Raw genomic sequence first — 18713 nt, 5'->3', positions numbered from 1 at the left:
CCACTGCCATCCTCGATTTTTTCTTTTTTCTGTTCTTTTTTTTTTTGGTATTTTATATTATTTTTATATTATTTTTTGTATTTCGTATTTTTATTTTTTTGTATTTTGTATTTAATATTTCTTTTCTAGACAAATTTGATGTACACAACCCCACAAATACTTTGCCAGAAATCTATTTTATTCAAAAACAGTGTAGAAATACAAAAGCAAGAAGCATGGTAATTCAATCATGAGAAACCAGAAGCACATACACATTGAAATCTGAGAGAAACATCAAGACCATATCGAGAAACTATTGAAAACGAAATGACAATGTTGTGCTTAGCAAAGTAGCAAAATCATTCCCATGTTTTTGAAACTTCAACTTAGTGACTTTCATTTCTGCTTGTATTTGTGCAGTAACAAGATTGAACTGGTTGGAATTGTTACTTCCCCTTGTAAAGTTACCTATACAAGACAAGGTAAATGAGCAAGAAACCAAGATATTTTTTAATATCAGACTATCTTTTCATAGTTGCTTTAGACTGACCTCAAAAGCATGTCTATGTCCTGTCAGACCAAGTTTGTGATCTGGTAAATATGCTAAGTTGGAAATATTTTAAAAAAGAATGAACTAGTGCAATAACTATATATATCCCGGCATTAACTCTCTGTGTTCAAATTTCATCACCTGCAATCTCTTCCGATTCCCTTAGCAATACCCCATTGAACATTGTATTAATCTTTTTGTTCTTAGAGGCATTCAGAGGGAAAAAGACACATTAAAACAATCTAAATCATATTTTGAAGTGTGGAAACATGGCTAACTGTGCTAAAGAATGAGAACTCCAGTCTAAATGAGGTGAGTTTCAAGAAGCTGCTCCAAGCTCTTACATGTTCTTTGATCTCATTTCTGCCCTCTTTGATGATAATTCTTCACCTCCAAAATGGGCACGAGTCATCACAATATACAAATAATGAGACATCAAATGCAGCTGTCAGAAAGTGAACTTAATCCTGACAGTTGGATCAAGGAAACTTCCTAATCCTATTATAAGTAGGATTAACACTACTCTGATACCTACTGGTATTAGGATTTTCAGACACCTATAAATACACCTTTCAATGGCTTAACCAAAGTAATCTTAAAAATTACAGAGTTGAGATATAGTCTTTGATTACAGTATTATCGTCAGAATAATGGTCTACCATCTTTTTTCCCGCAAGGATAGCTTGATGAAGAACCAAGGTATTGTGGAAGAAAAGAAGAGAAAGGGAGGACAGGATTTTCATGGAGATGATCCAGAAATCAATGCCATGTTTGATGCTGTTAAAAGGAGGAGAAAGATCGAGAAAAGTGCTGAAGAAATCATCCTGTTTGTTGAAAAAGTAATGGCTGAGCTTGAGCTTGTGGCTGAAGACGATGCACAACTCAATAGAATAGGCCAACCAGCCATCAACAAACTCCGGAAATTGCCTTTCCTTATCGAGGTTTTGTCCAAGAAAAGTTTTCAACTAGAGTTTTTGGATCGTGGAGTTCTGACACTCTTCAAGAATTGGCTAGAGCCCCTTCCAGATGGCAGCTTACCAAACGCAACTATCCTTGGCACAATTTTGAACATCTTGACAGATTTCCCACTCGATTTAGAACAACAAGAACGACGAGAGCAGCTCAAGAAAAGCGGTCTTGGGAGGGTGATTATGTTTCTATCTAAATCTGAAGAGGAAACAACTTCCAACAAGAAACTTGCTAAGGATTTGATTCATAAATGGAGCCGAATCATATTTAACAAGAGTACAAGTTTCGCTGACTTGAGAAACAAAGACGATGTTAACGTTCCCGTGATGAAAAAGTCTGTGAGCAAACCAGCAATCATGGAATATATAGAGGCTGATTTGGACTTCAATGTTTCCAACCAGCAGAAGCTAAGTTCCCGACCATCTTCTTCAAGCCAAGCTGTTACAAGGCCTGAACCAACCCCATTGGTTTATGTGGTGAATCCTCAATCCAAGTGCAATCCAGAGATATTCAATGCTTATGCTAGACAACAAGTACAAGGAGACTCCCGCCAAAGGATAGCTAAGAGGTTGAAGCAGTTAAAAGCATCAAAGAAGAAGCCGCTGCAAGCTGGAAAACCGAGTGCTCAGGGTCGTCGCATGCTACTAAGCTTTTGATATTAAACAAGTTAATACAAGTATTATTTGAAATTTTTGACAGTTGCTGTAAATTTTTAAGTTGTTATTAATGAAGTGAAAATTTTTCGTCATAATTATTCAAAAATGTTGCTCTCCGTTGTCTTTGTCATGAAAAATCGTGCTTTTATCATCTGCTTTCATCTATGCCTAGTAAGTATGCTTTCCAGCATCAAGAGGGAGCATGGTTCCTCCATATGGAAGCAACGACTTTAAAAGGTTCAGATGATATCTCATCGAAAGCCATATCCCCTGCTGGTATCATCAATGGATACCTTGTGAACCATACATAGTGGAGTGAGAAAAAAATGCCAATTCTCCAAGCACTGGTAGAGCCATTCGGGATCTGCCAGTAGAACAGCTGAGAATCAAAGCAGACAATTACTGCTCAAGGCCCCTTAAGCATGCAAATTGGCGCCTCGCCACCATTTATGGTAAGAAATTAAGCCCTCAAAGCAATCATTGTTTCTGTCACCAGCAGACCGAACTACAGGAATTTAGTATGTGAGATCAGTGACAGCGATGACTGAGGAAACCAATCAATGATGCCTTCTGATCAATAGTGGACGCCAATGCATTGTAATCGCTTGCTTCTGTGAAGTAAAATTTTCAGCAATTGATTGATCATGCTCTGAAATTTTCTGCATACTTTCTTGTACAGTTGGTCTTAATTGCAATGTTATGCCAATCCGCTCCTTATTGTTGAGACATCACATCAAGATATGAAACATTACGCATCCTTAAGCCTAATGTGTTTCCTGATAAAAAGAACAGAAATGGCCACATGGGTTGGAATCTTGGACATTGTTTGACATGCGGTGCAGATGAGTTCATATATGGGTGAAATAAGCATGCAACAGCTCAATTCCTATGCATGCATGCAGGTCTTTATATTAATCAACAGTTTCATGTATGAATTGGACCTAAAGAAATGAATAATCTTTGCTTTAATAGCTGCCCAGTGTGGAAGGAGAAAGATGTATTAATTAAATTTTAAGGAATCTGCTTCCCCAAAGTAACAAGAAGCCGGTAACTTTGAAAAAATGAAAAAATAAATGAAAATGAAAGAAAAAAAAAATACTGTGATGTTAACTTGACTGATGTTTAAAAAAAAATTGAAATTGTTGTTATTTTTTTATCAGTGCTTTAATCGATCATGAACAATTGGTTATAAAATCATATAAATTCAATTAAAATAGAAAATTTTGCTTAATGATGAAGAGATAACAAAATAATTTATTTATTTTAATATTAAATGTTTATGCCGTAAAAATAAGAGGATATTAACATAGTATTTCACATTTTTTTAATGCTGCTTGGGAAATAAATTGGTTTTTAAAGCTGTACCTGGACAAGTTCCAAACCCGCATTTTTTCATATGAATATAATAAAATTGTATATTAATTTAAACATTGACCAATAAAAAAAAAAGTAATATAAAAATTTATATTAGTGAAAGTATTTAAATATTTATATTAGCTAATCTTAATGAAGATAAGATATCAAATTAATTCATTAAAGAATCATTACAGAGGTTTAGGTTTTTAGTGACGTTTTTTTTTAACGTTTAGCAGTATTTATAAACTCCGTTAAAAGATTTACGACGTTTGCAAAAAACGTCAGTTAGAGTGTCGGCTATACATGTGATACAAAAAATAGCGGCGTTTGCTATAAAATGCCACTATATTAGCAGCGTTTGAATTTATAAAACGTCGCTATATTAGCGGTATTTATATCTGAAAAATGTTATTATTTTAGTAGTATTTGTATATAAAAAAACGTCGTTATTTTAGTGCATTTATATCTTTGAGACGCCGCTGATTTAATGACATTTTTTTTTATAAAAATATCATTACTTTGATGGCGTTTGTATAAAAAAACTACTGCTAATTTAGTGCATTTTCTAGTAAAAATGCCGTTACCTTTAGTGGCGTTTTATGGTACAAACGCCACTAAATTATTCATTTAGCGATATTCTTGAATGCAAATGTCGCGAAACTAAGAAATGTATTTGTTTTAAATAAAAATTTTTTATTAATATCTATTATTTTCATAAACGAACTTAAATTCAGAAACTGAAATTAATATAAACTTAATTCACGTTCAAATATGCATATAATTAATACAAAGTTTACTAATTAGTATAATAACATTCAAATTTTTTTAATACATTAACAAAATAAAAATTAAAATGTATGAAATTGATGACTATATAGATTTTGAAGGCTGTCAATTGATGAAAGAATTTTTCCAACTTAGTCACTGACGTGCTCAAAAGCCTATTGAAAATAGCATACAATTTTTAACACTTCATTGTAAGCTTTTTTTTATATTAAAAAATATAAATATTTACTAAATATAATACCTAAGTTAGTGGACCACTGAGATAAGTTCCTAAAAATTGTTGTTGCACAAAATTCATAAGATGATAGAATCGATCATGCAACTGTTGAAATTTTGCATGCTCTTGCTCCATTCTAGCAAGTTTTTCCTCAATTTTGGCATGCTCATGTTCTCTTTCTGCTTTCATTTGCTGAAAACATTATTGCATAGTTTGCAAATCTTTTTTTAATATCGAAATATCTCACGAATACTAACTGGTTGAAAATGTAAATTACTGAGAGCTACGTCCATAGTAAATAGATGGTGTTGGACCCAATCTAAGGCCTCGGACCCGTCCATGCCTTTCTTTTTCAACAACTTCTATGAATATCTGATTTTCTAATTCTTACGTGTTGAGAGAACCATTAGATGCTACTTCAATCTCAACAACCATTTTTTCTTTCGCTTTCTCCTGCAAATTAGTCATATACAACTATCAAGTTTAATGATTAATTGATAATATGTTAAAAAGGGTAAATATTTACTTTTTGTTAGAATAGATGTTACAAATTATCATAATTTTTTGTGTTTTGACATTCATATAAGATCCATTTTTTTATGTATGTTAAGCGAAAAAGTTTTACACATCCAATTTTACCGTCCATCTCAATCTCCTATATAAAAACATATGTTATTTGATAGGATACATATCAACCGCAACTTATTCATGCATATCAAGCATGTCAATCAAGTTAAAAAATTTTGAATAATTTTAATATCATGTATTTATATTTTGGCATTTTAACAACACAATAGTTTTAAACAGATGCAAACAATAAAAGCATTTTGGCTTTTCACACATATCGATCATGGCAACCAAATTCAATTATTTGGACAAGTTTAATATCATTGATTGAAGCCATTCAAACTGTTGAAAGCCATCCAAAAGTTTTATTTGTATTTTTACCTTTTAAAGACAAAAATAGTCTCAAATAGAGATAAACGACAACTTTTTCACCCATATCAACTGTAGAAACCAAGTTCAATCAATTGGACAAGTTTAATATTAAGTATTGAAGCTATCCAAACTGTTTAAATAGAACAATAACAACAAATTTATGTTTTTACCTAAATAGATGTAAATAATAACTTTTTCATACATATCATTCATGTCAACTAAATATTAAACACATATAAGTTTAATATCATGTATTGAAACTATCAAAACTATTAAAATAGAACAATAACTGTTAATTTGCATATTTACTTTTTAACAACACAAAAAGTTTATTCATTGGAATAAGTTTAAAATCATAAACTTACTATTTCTTTTTGCTTTCTTGTAAAACTTTTAGATCCACTTGTGTGGCTATATTTTCTGCTACCAATCCCAATTTATTTTTTTTCTATCATAAAAAATAATTGCATATATGGTAGAAATACAAATATTACCAACTTAAAGCATAAAACACTTTCATTATTTCATTCTATTATACAAAGTTATAAATTAGTACATCTCATTTTCTTGAGAATCAAAATCTAACTAATTATTCATATTGCCACCTAATCACATTACGGGATAGATTTTTCATCATCGCCACTACAGTAGTATTTCGATTGAAATACTTATTCTTCACATTATGCTTATAATATTTCCATTTCTTTCCCAATAACTTAAGCACAAATGAAGTTGGTATTTCAAGTACAAATCTTAACATAATAATACATAAAGAAAAGTTTTAATCAATAAACAAAATTTAAAATAATTAATTTTTTTATATGTAATTAATTATACTAATACCTCAATAAAGTTTAAAGCATTGGCCTTAACTTTTGCTAAAACTTTATGCCATATTTCATAATAAATAGGTAATTTTATTCCATTACGGGTAATCATGCCTAGAAATCTAGTCAACAGTTGAGTCTCTTCACTAATTGGTTGCCTATCAAAATTTGCAAACACTACAATACGCTCTTTTAGAGGTAGTGCAAACAATTCCTTCAAAGTTGTTTGGCCTTTAGTCCTCCGTTGACCATTGTTATCAACTACAAAAAATAAAAAATAAATTTCTAAATGCCAATACTTTTATCATTATAATCGAATTCTAAATATGGGGTATATGATACCTGCATTCAAATTTAAAGCATAATTAATTGACGGGATACTATTTAAACCTAGATCTCCTGTATTGCCAGATCCAATATCAGTTGAAGAGTTATAAGTGACTGAGTTAGATCTGACAGTACGCTTATTTCCCTCTAAAAAATTCAGTTTATAGCCAATATCAATAAGTGCCACAGATGGTTCTAAACTAATATCTCTTATATGTATTTTTTTCAATCCACTCTTTCATATTGTTGCTTACCTGCATCATAAAAGCAAATATATAAAATATATTAGTTTAAAACATACATAAAGACATTGAAAAGTTAAGAAATAGTAACCTATGATATATAAAAAACATATCGATTTAATTAAATAAGAAAATAATGTATGATTAACATTTACTTTATCTATACAGTAGCGAATGCGACATTAATTACATACAATCATTTACTATATTATGTCTTAAACACTTGAATTATAAAATATAGATGATCCATCATGGTTCATAAATGTCTTCATTAATATCATTGCAGACCCACTGAACATAGGTACTAGAGATATTTTTATCCAAGTTTTGTTCAGCAAAAGGATAACATTCAGTTTCATGTTCAACATCGTCTCTTGTATATAACCTTATATCAAATAAGTTTTAGGTATGTTTCGAAGAACAACAAACTAACCCAATTCTTTGGAATTTTCAAAATAAAAAACTTGTTTGACTTGAGATGAAAAAACATAAGATTCATCGATGAGTTATTGTCCAGTGTGAATTAATCGAGAAAAATTCACAAGTGTAAATCCATATTAATCTTTCTTAATACTTTTTGCACTATTCACATAATCCCAATCAAATCGAAATAAGATAACTTTCTACTTGCCATAAGAATACAACTCTATAATGTCATTAATCATGCCATAATAGTCAACATTTCCTTTTAAAGGGTTTGTGTCCCTAATACTAGCATAACTAGTATTTGATGAAGTAACAACAACTCCTGAATTTCATGTACTTCTAAATCTCTTACAGGATTTAGTGTGAAATCTAAATCCATTAATGATGAAACCTTTGTATCATTTCATAATTCTGTTCGGACCTTGTGAAAAACACTTCACCTTTTCACTAACAAGCCTTCCACTTCAAACTTATAAAAGTAGAATAAATATATTTATATTATTAATGTTAGTTATATCGTAAGCATTTTATGTAGATTTCTCATAATGGAAAGTATTACTTACAATTACTCATAACCATTCATAAAAATTTTTTACAAACAACTTATCAAGCTCTCGAGGGTTTGATCGTTAATAATGTGCATGAGCTTTCAAATTATTTTTATACTCATTATAAAGCATCATGATAAAGTATTAACAATAAAAAATACAATAAATTATGCTTAATGTAATGAATAATTTTCTTGTGAAAAAACTTATGTGTGAAACGATTCAATAAAGTCATGATGAAAAAGAACATATTGATGTGCTTATATCCAAGATTTATCATCTAACTCCACCATTTCTGCTTTGTCTATTGTTGTCCAAAACTTTGAAAAAAATAACTGTAGGTAGAGTCAACATGCTGTATACTAACATTTCTCGATGGTCTATTAAATCTTATTTCAATATCTTTCAAATAACGAGAATAAAATGTTATACATTATTTTGTTAAATATCCTTCAGCAATAGAACCTTTCAGATAGAGTTTATTGTGATAATAAGACTTTAACCGCCCTAAAAATCTATCGCATAAAATATTAGTCATATATCTTTTTAAGTAGAGTGGCATAATCATCAATAAAAACCTAATCAATCTATTAAACAATAATAATTTTCAATAAGATATATCTATCGATAATAAATTGACACATAGACTTTTGCTTCATATGAAAGATAAATAACCAAATGCATCATAATAGTGAAGAAGTTTGGAAGAAAAATAATCTCTAAATGGCATATAGTAATCGCGGCTTGATCTTGAAGTTTGTTAAGCTTTCCCACATTCATACATTTCTCACATAGAGATTTAAATATGTTACTCAATTCAATTACCACAGAAGTGACTTGTTTTGACATTGATGAATGTAAAACAATTAAAAGTAAATCTTGCATCAAAATGTGATAATCATGTGACTTCAACAAAATTTTTTTTTGCTCTTTCAGATTCACACATTTCAATATATTTGACACATAGCCATCCGAAACTTTGACATTTTTCAAAACCTTGCAAAACACATCTTTTTCAGCTTTAAAAATCCCAAAACAAGCAGTAGACAATCGATATTTGCCATTAGAAAGCAACTTCGGATAAAGGTCAGGACGAATCCCCATATCTTCTATTCATATTAAAAATTATCCTGATAAAATTTTCACAAATATTCTTCTCTATGTGCATCAAATCAATGTTATGATGTAATAAATTATATTCTTAATAAGGTAAATTAAAAAAAATACTTCTTTTTTCACAAATTAGACTTATTGGGGTCATTTTCTTTATCGTCCTTTTTATCACTTTGAATATTAAGGTCACCAACTTCAGTATCAGCATCACCAACTTGCATAATATGATGTCAAACATCTTTAAAGATGTCCCTCACTCTTTTCCTTGATAGAGTCATTTTTTCATAAGTGAAATTAATATTTTTTAACTTTGATAATATATTAGACCCACTAATGGGTAAAGGCAATCTCTTCAACTCTTCAGTTTCATCAAAGAGATATTTTTTAAATCTAAATCGATGATTATCATTAAACCATCGATGATGTCCTATATAACAGAACTTCTTACCATTAGGTAACCATTTTGAATATGTCTGTACAGCATAACGTGGATAAGCATAATGACTTTTTGTACTCCAATCAGATAAATTCGTATAAGTAAAAAAATCATTGATAGTACATAATAAAGTAGCACGCATATTAAAGTTTTATTTTTTTATGCATCATAGGTCTCAACTCATTCCCATAATTACTTTACTTTTTAATAAGAGGTTGTAAGTAGATATCTATATCACTACCCAAATCTTTTTTCCTGAAAATTATCATAGATAATATAAAAAACTATTGCTTCATAGCAATTCATGGTGACAAATTATAATGAATTAATATAACTAGCAAAGTACTATAAGAAGTATTTATCATTTTGAACGGGTTAAGTCCATCAGATGCTAGTCTAAGTATAACATTTAGAAGATTAGATGCAAAGTTTGGAAACCTAGAATAAAATGATTTTCATGCCAAAAATTCTATAGAATAGCCCAATGATCCATCATCTGTCCGCTTCTCATGATGTCACCTCATTGAATTTATAGTTTTGGAAGACATGAAGAGTTGTTAAAGTCTTAGTATTATTGAAAAATAGCATAAAACCTTAATAGGCTTCTTTTTGACACAGTCCTTATCACCATCCTCATTCAACCTTTCATCGAGGTTTTTGTTCACCCAATGAAAAATACCACATAAATGATAAGATTTTTTATTTTTCTATCACCCGAATACAATATGCAATCATTGGGACAACTATGAATTTTTTCATATCCGAGACCTAAATCCTTGATTATCTTCTTTGATTCCTTACAAGATTCAGGAATTTTTGTAAAATGAAACATTTTTTTCATAAACTAAGTTAGAGAGTTTCCCATTCATCCATATAAGCATTTCAAAAAAGATGAAAACAGAAAGATAACCTTAAATGCTTTGATCTCTCATAAAGTTTTTCATTCATATCCTCAAGCAACCTATAAAACTTCAATGCTTCTTCTCTAGGTTATTGGTCACATACACCTATCTCAAGTTCACCAAATTCATTCATTTCAATATTGAACTGATTAAATCCATAATTTTAGGGAGAAAGATTACAAAAATATTGGTTATGAATGTTAAAAGCATCTCGTAACATGTCTTCAATGCCATTTGCTATAAAAGGATCATGTTAGTGTTGGAGAGCCCTTGAAGTTGAAAGAACTCTAATGAAAGACCTTAATGGTACAGACTCTCCATGAAAATACCAATTAACATATCCCGAGAGAAATTTCATACAAATTAAATGTTAAAAATAACTTGACGCATTTGTCAATCAATATTAGCACACTTCACACATGTGCATAATGTCATATTATCTTCATTTGTATTCTCAAATGCAAAATTAAAAAAAAATTTCATTCCATCTCTGTACTCTTAACTTAATCTTAACTTTTGCATCCAACTCTTATCCATTTAATACTTGTTACATTATCAGACCAAATGTACATAAATAATTTATATGAAAATGAACATGTAAAATACTTAAGTTTACTATGTTTTAAACAAAAGATAATAATAAGATCAGTACTTATAAAAAATAAGAACTCTTTGTTATGAAGTATTTTATCAGCTACTTGATATCATGAATGTTAAAACTCTACTGCTAATGTAGACAGTACCCAAGAGAATTTGTGGTTGAGGTTGAAATAAAGTAAAATAGGTATAAAGGGAACCCAAAAGAAGAAAAAAATGAAAGGTAAAGAGAAGTGGATTATGGGTTACAAATGGTTTGAGGAAGGTGGGTTTTGGAGAAAATTGTTTAAACCAAAAAGAGAATCACGAATTGCAAAAGCTGAAAAAATAGTCGAATAAAGTAAAAGCTAAAGTAAATAACTAATGAATAGTCAAAATAGGGTTCTAAAAGACAATGGTCGAACACTAGAAGCTGAAGGAAAGGAAAAGTAAATTGTGATTGACCTAGAAAGAGACATAGTAAAATAATAAAGATGAAGTTTGAAGTTGGTGATTGGATGCACTAAGTTTGGAGGTAATTTTATTGGACTGAATTATTGAAGGTGTTTACTAAGAAAAATGCCTTCAATAGTTTTTTCTTAAATATTTTTTGAATATATTATAGGCGTCTTCAATAGAGTCATAGTAGAATAATTTTAGATTATTAAAAGTGTTTACGTCCCAAAAACACCTTCACTGATTTCATCTAAGTTTTATGGTGTATTTATTAAAGGTATTTTTTACATAATATGCCTTCAATAATTCTCTTATTTTTATCTATGAATATCAATAAAGATAATTTTCAACTAAAAACGTTTTCAATAATTTTTTTTAAAAAATTGTTTAGGATTATTAAAGGCGTATTCTGCACAAAACGCATTTAATATTACACTACCAAAATTTTAAAGGGTTATTAAAGGCATTTATTCCAGAAAAACATCTTGACTAATTTGTTTTACTTTTTGAAGAAATTTATTGAAGGCGTTTTCTAGTGCAAAATACCTTCAATATTTCACTACTCAAAATTCAAGACGGTTAGTGAAAGCGTTTATTCTAGAAAAACACCTTCACTATTTTTTTTAATTTATGTACATAATTATTAAAGGCATTCTTTGGGAACAAATGCTTTCAATAATTTTTTAAAAAATTTTTTGAGATTATTAAAGGAGTCTTCCAGTGAAAAATGCCTTTAATATTTCACTACTCAAATTTTAAGATGGTTAGTGAAGGTTTTATTCTAGAAAAACACCTTTATTGATTTCATTTAATTTATGTACATAATTATTGAAGGTGTTTTTTGAGAACCAATGCCTTCAATAATTTCATTTTAGAAAATTTATTCATTAAAAGCGACTTCTAGTGAAAACGCCTTCAATATTTCACTACTAAATTTTAAGACAGTTAGTGAAGGGTTTATTCTAGGAAAATACCTTTAATAATTTATTTTAAAATTTGTATATAATTATTGAAGTTATTTTTTGATAATAAACACCTTCAATAAATTTTTTTAAAAAAATTTTAGGATTATTAAAAGCGTCTTCTAATGAAAAACGCCTTTAATATTCTACTATTCAAATTTTAAGATGATTAGTGAAGGCATTTATTCTAGAAAAATACCTTCAATAATTCTTTTAAAATTTTGTACATAATTATTGAAGGTATTTTTTGAGAACAAACACCTTCAATAATTTTTTTTAAAATTTTTGAGATTATTAAAGGTGTCTTCTAGTGAAAACGCCTTTAATAGTTCACTACTCAAATTTTAAAACGGTTAGTGAAGGCATCTATTCTAGAAAAATACCTTTACTGATTTTATTTAATTTATGTACATAATTATTGAAGGCATTTCTTGAGAACGAACGTCTTTAATAATTTCATTTTAAAAAATTTTGGAATTATTAAAGGTACTTTCTAGTGAAAAACGCCTTTAATATATCAGTACTCAAATTTTAAGATGATTAGTGAAGGCGTTTATTCTAAAAAAGTGCCTTTAATAATTTCTTTTAAATTTTGACATAATTATTGAAGGTAATTTTTTAGAACAAACGCCTTTAATAATTTTTTTAAAAAATTTTTAGGATTATTAAAGGCATCTTCTAATGAAAAATACATTCAATATTTCACTGCTTAAATTTTAAGATAGTTAGTAAAGGCGTTTATTCTAGAAAAATGCATTCACTAATTCGTTTTAATTTTTGTACATAATTATTGAAGGCATTTTTTTAGAACAAATACCTTCAATAATTTTTTTAAAAAATTTTTTGAAATTATTAAAGGCATTGTTTAGTATAAAATGCCTTGAATAATGTTAAAGAGATTTTTGAAAGCATTTTTTTTCAGAAAAATGCCTTCAGTAATTTGTTATAATTTTTTGAAAGAATTTATTGAAGGCATTTTTTGGATAATACACTTTCAATAATTCTCTTCATTCTTATCATAAGAATATCAGTGAATGCGATTTTCTACTAAAAATACCTTCAATAATTTTTGTTCAGAATTATCAAAGGTATTTTTTAAGGAAAAACACCTTTAATAATTTTTTTTAAAAAATTATTTTTTGGATTACTAAAGGCATCTTTTATTAAAAAATGCCTTTAATAATCTCCAACTAAAATTTTAAGGGGATTATTAAAGGCATTTGTTTTAGAAAAATGCCTTTAATAATAATTTTTATATTCATTCCCCTGTCTTAAACATCATAATCACAAACTGTTAGTACATAGAATGATTAAAAGCTGTATTAATCAACCAAACCAAACCCATAAACACATTTTATCAGACTTTTAGTTTCTTTATCCCTATCGTCGTCACTGACCTTCAATAAATCAACGACGCGCACCTTTCTATTTATCAATGTCTTTATTTTTTTTTTGTTTACTATATTGTTTATATTATTCGATAGAGCTATTTTTTTTCAGTTCCTTACTATTTACATATGCATATATATTTTTATTAATTTCATCATAAGTATAGTTATCCAAGCACTTTTCATTGTAATTATATTATTTTTGTGTAGTTTTCTTTAAATATTGTAGTTTGCTAAACCTCGTTGTGTGATATTGTTTTGCTTAATGGTATTGTATCATATTGGTATACTGAATCGTACGTTGAATGGTTTGCTGAATAGTGTTTTTGAATGATTTGTTGAATGATGTGTCTAAGCACATTACTTATTGGTTTGCAGAATGGTGTTTCTATACATAATATGGTATTAGTTGTATTTAATTACGTATAATGTTAAATTTAAATGATCATTTTATGTAATTCATATAATTATGATCAAAATCGCAGGTATTATAGACTCTGAACAACATCATTCTCCTTTTATTGAACATGTACAAGATACACCTATAGGCTAAAAAAAAGAAAAAAGGCCCAAATAAACAAATTAAAATGAGTGACACAAAAATTCATGTTGACTTCAATAAAAGTGGGCAACCTGTGTCTGAAGGAGCTGTCAAGTTGGCTACTCATGTTAGAGCCATCATCTGTAGTAGGATTTCAATTATGTACACTAATTGGTGATGAGTTTCTGATGATCTAAATGATGATATATGGCAGTCAGTTATGGTGTATTTATTTAACTATTTCGTAAAATTTGTTAAATGATCATTTAATTAAAATTCAATGTGTTCATACTAATTGTGTTAAATTATTTAGGAATGGTTTGACATCTCAATTAACTATAAAAAGATGATATTGCAATCTACTAGGAAAGTATTCAGAGACTTTAAAAGTAGATTGACAACTTAACATATTTTACCATTGGCTAATCAAGGTGATGTATTGGCTGTTCCACCAGCATCATATACAGATGTAATAAGTGTTAAAGATTGGATAAATTTTGTTCGATATCGACTTTCAAAAGATTTCTCAGTACGTAAACTCATTATCAAAAAAATTATTTATAAGTCTTTATGCAATATATCATTTGATCTTCATATGTGATTGATGTAATTTTTTTCTTTTGTAGAAAATCAAAGAAAACCAACGAAACATTCAAGCCAAATAACAATATCACCATCGGACAGTGAGAAAATGATATGCAAATGTGAAATATGAGCTTTTATTTATTCGCATACTTATTTTATACTCATTAATGAATATTTGTGAACATTTATTTCAAACATTTTGATTCTTATATTGTAGTAATTTAATAAGAATCAGCAAGCTTGGCACCAAAGTTTCCAGATAAGATGTCTGGAAATAAGGACATCTACGAAATGATGGATCCTTTGGAGATGAAGCAATCGAAAAAATGGTAAAAAAGATTGTATGTATAACTATTTTTTTAATATTATGTATGATTAGCATTGTAATTATATGCATGATTATATACTAGCTTGTATAAATTTGTTGTTACAGCCCATCTTATTATTGTCTTTTATGATGATTATACTGTCAAAGTCAAATTTGGTGAACTGATAACCCAGTATGGCAAAGATCCATTGTCTTTAGTATTAGGTGCTAAAGAAATGCCTGGTCGGATTCGTGGGGTTGGTAAATTTATCTTGCCATCAAAGTTTTTTAGTAATCAACCCAAAATCCCACAAATGAGAAATGCACAATAAGAAGCAATCATTGAGCCATAACAATAATGAATTGATGACTAGGAGCAATGCCTCAATGAGCAACAGCAAAGACTCGTTACTTTGGAGTCCATGTTAGCAACAATACAGCATAGCATGCCAGTAGCCCAGTCTGATAGCATTATCTACATAAGATAAGCTTTCATTGTAAGTCAGTTAGCAAACCCATCCTCCGTTACCACCCATGAAGTATGATTTTGTTTATAAGTTTAATATTAATTTATTTATTATATTTATTGATTTAGTTTTAATACTTATATTTCATTAAATATTGTAGCAAGATGTTAGGACTCAGAGTATGACCTTTATTCAAGCTACCATAGATGAGTTATCTAATTATTCATTGAAGCATTTATCCAGAGGAAACTTAATAACCATTGAGTCTGAGGAAGGATTATTTGATAAACCATCATTTTCTTTCATTGGTGGGGAAGAGGTTAAAGAATTTTGTGAACTGGATGAATTATTAGCTGTTGACATTGTTGCTTATATGATATTAGCTTATAAATATAAATACACATATTCAATATGTATTAATCTATATTACGGTGTAATACTAACTAGCATTGTTGATTGTTATCGTGCAGCTTCCTATATAGAGAGCTCAATAGGAGATAGTTGACCAACAACTTTAGATTCGTTGACCCCAACTTCATTAGTGAGCAGAATGGCACAGTAGCTTATCATGCTAATCATGTGATTGAATGCATAAAAAGATCGACTGATTATTATTTGCTCTCACATAATACACAGTAAGTTATATTGCAACCTTACCCAAATCTGATCTGATGCATAATCTGAATATATCATTATTATTATTTTACAATCATCATTGGGTGCTTATTATGATTGACACTAAATCCTTAACGCTATACTTACTTAACTCAGTTAATCCAACGGCAATGCCTAACCTCAATATTCAAACTTTTATAAAGAGGTATTACACTTTATTATATTATATATCTTCTATTTTTTTCATAAGTAGTTTTATTTATGTATTAAGTAATTTTTTTCTTTTTAGTTTAAGGTAATATTTGTATTCGATAAGAAGACAAAAAAATCAAAATCGGTGTCATTACCGATGAATGTGAAATTTATTCATTTATGCTAAGTTTGTGTAGATAAATATTTTCTAAACCCATTCAATTTAATTTTCAGGTCCCTCGTCAACCTGATAATACTGAATGTGGATATTATGTCCTTCATTTTATGTGAAAGATAGTTTTATATGATTTTATGACCACACCATTTAAGGTTAGTATAGATTTCATAAACTCGTTATATTTTTAAAAAAATAAAAAGCTAAATTATGTTCTCATTTATTAACATTTACTTCTGATTTATTTTAGTGAAAAAGTAAAAAAAGCTTCCCGATAGAGGAATTGGATGAAGTCCGTAAAGAATTGTGTGAATATATATTATCATTTATAAATGTTGATAAACTTTGAGGTTAGACATTATTAGTTGAATGTAAATATATGAGGAACAAATTGTTATAATATTTTTAACATGCCATGTTGAATGAAAAATTTAAATTTGTAGATTGAGGTATTGGTTTAATATTATTGGTATACTTCATATGAATACATTATATGTACTTAATATATTATTGAGTACGATTATTTTAGAAAAGTATATTAATATGACAACATTATCAGTTTTAAATTCGGATGTGTAGTCAAATTATTGAAATAAAACAATGTTTATTATGTAAATTTTAAAATGTTATTCGTAGTATCACATATATAAACCAAATATTTTCTGGGCATAAATATACAATTAACTTCAAATTTTTCTAAGCATAAACCTACAACTAACTTGACATATACAATATCAAAAATATTTTTTTGATGGGATTAATGAAGGCATTTTTAGCAAGAAAATACCTTGAATCATCCATAACAACATGTTATTGAAGGCGTTTTTAATCAAAATCACCTTCAATAATCCCACCTAAAAATATATTGTGTAGAATAATAAAGGTGTTTTGGGATAAAATTACTTTTAAAAATTCATTCCAAATATTGTGTATGGATTATTGAAAGTATTTTTAACAAAAATCACCTTTAATAATTTCTATTAAAAATTTTTTTGATTGGATTATTTAAGGCACTTTCACCCAAAAACAACTTCAAAAATTCATTCCATATTTTTTTTATGGATTATTAAAGGCATATTTAGCAAGAAAACGCCTTGAATAATTTCTAACAAAATGTTATTGAAGGTATTTTTTATCAAAATCGCATTCGATAATCCCACTTAAAATTTTATTGTGTGAAATATTAAAGGCATTTTGGGCAAAAAATGCCTTCAAGAATCCGTTTTAACTTTTTTGTATGGATTATTAAAGGCATTTAAAAAAAATCACCTTCATTAATACCAACTAAAAATTAATTTAATGGATTAATGAAGGCACTTTCGGTCAAAAATGCATTCAATAATCCGTTCCATATTTTTCGTATGGATTATTAAGGGCATTTTTCTATCAAAGACGCCTTGAATAATCCGACCATTCAAATTTATCATGTGAAATATTAAAAGCGTTTTATGCCAAAAATCCCTTCAATAATTCGTCCAAACTTTTGTCTATGGATTATTGAAGGTGTTTTTGACAAAAATCGTCTTTAATAATCCAAACTAAAAATTTATTGATTGAATTATTGAAGGTGAGTTTGGCCAAAAACATTTTCAAGAATCGGTTCAATATTTTTCCTATGGATTATTAAAGGCATTTTTTTGTCAAAAACGCCTTCAATATTCTCTCCAAAATTTTTTAAAGTAATTTGTAAAGGCATTTTTGCCCAAAAAATACTTAGAATAATCAATTACAAATAATCTCTGCAAAAACCTAAAAAAAAACTAAAGGGAAGGATTGAACCTATCACCTTATGGTTAACAATCGTACGATCCTAAAATTTTGATATGATATTTATTGAAGGTGTTTTTGACTAAAAACGCCTTCAATAAGCTTGTGAAATTTTTTGGTGGAATTATTAAAAGCGTTTGTTATAGAAAACACATTCAATAATCACATATATTTTTTTATGATGGGATTATTGAAGGTGTTGTCTGCCAAAAATACCTTCAGTAATTTTTTATCAATTTTTTAATGAGATTATTCAAGCCGTTTTTTACAAAAAAATACTTTTAGTATTCATTCAAATTTTTAAGATAAGATTATTCAAGGCATTTTAGTCGATAAACGTCATGTATTTTAGTCGACAAACGCCGCTAATATCAAGTCTTGGGTAACGTTTATAAGTAATAACGTCGCT

The 18713-nt window shown here is 28.6% G+C and overlaps 1 pseudogene; it reads left to right on the top strand.

Moving 5' to 3' along the window:
- Window positions 1–809: 809 nt before the first annotated feature.
- LOC111301904 (protein IWS1 homolog 1 pseudogene) lies at window positions 810–2517 on the top strand (annotated as a pseudogene).
- The last annotated feature ends 16196 nt before the right edge of the window (window positions 2518–18713 follow it).

The sequence above is a fragment of the Durio zibethinus genome, chromosome 15, assembly GCF_047325235.1.
Source record: "Durio zibethinus cultivar Kanyao isolate XHJ-2024 chromosome 15, ASM4732523v1, whole genome shotgun sequence".
Classification (NCBI taxonomy): Eukaryota; Viridiplantae; Streptophyta; class Magnoliopsida; order Malvales; family Malvaceae; genus Durio; species Durio zibethinus.
This window is presented reverse-complemented; position numbering and strand designations above follow the sequence as displayed.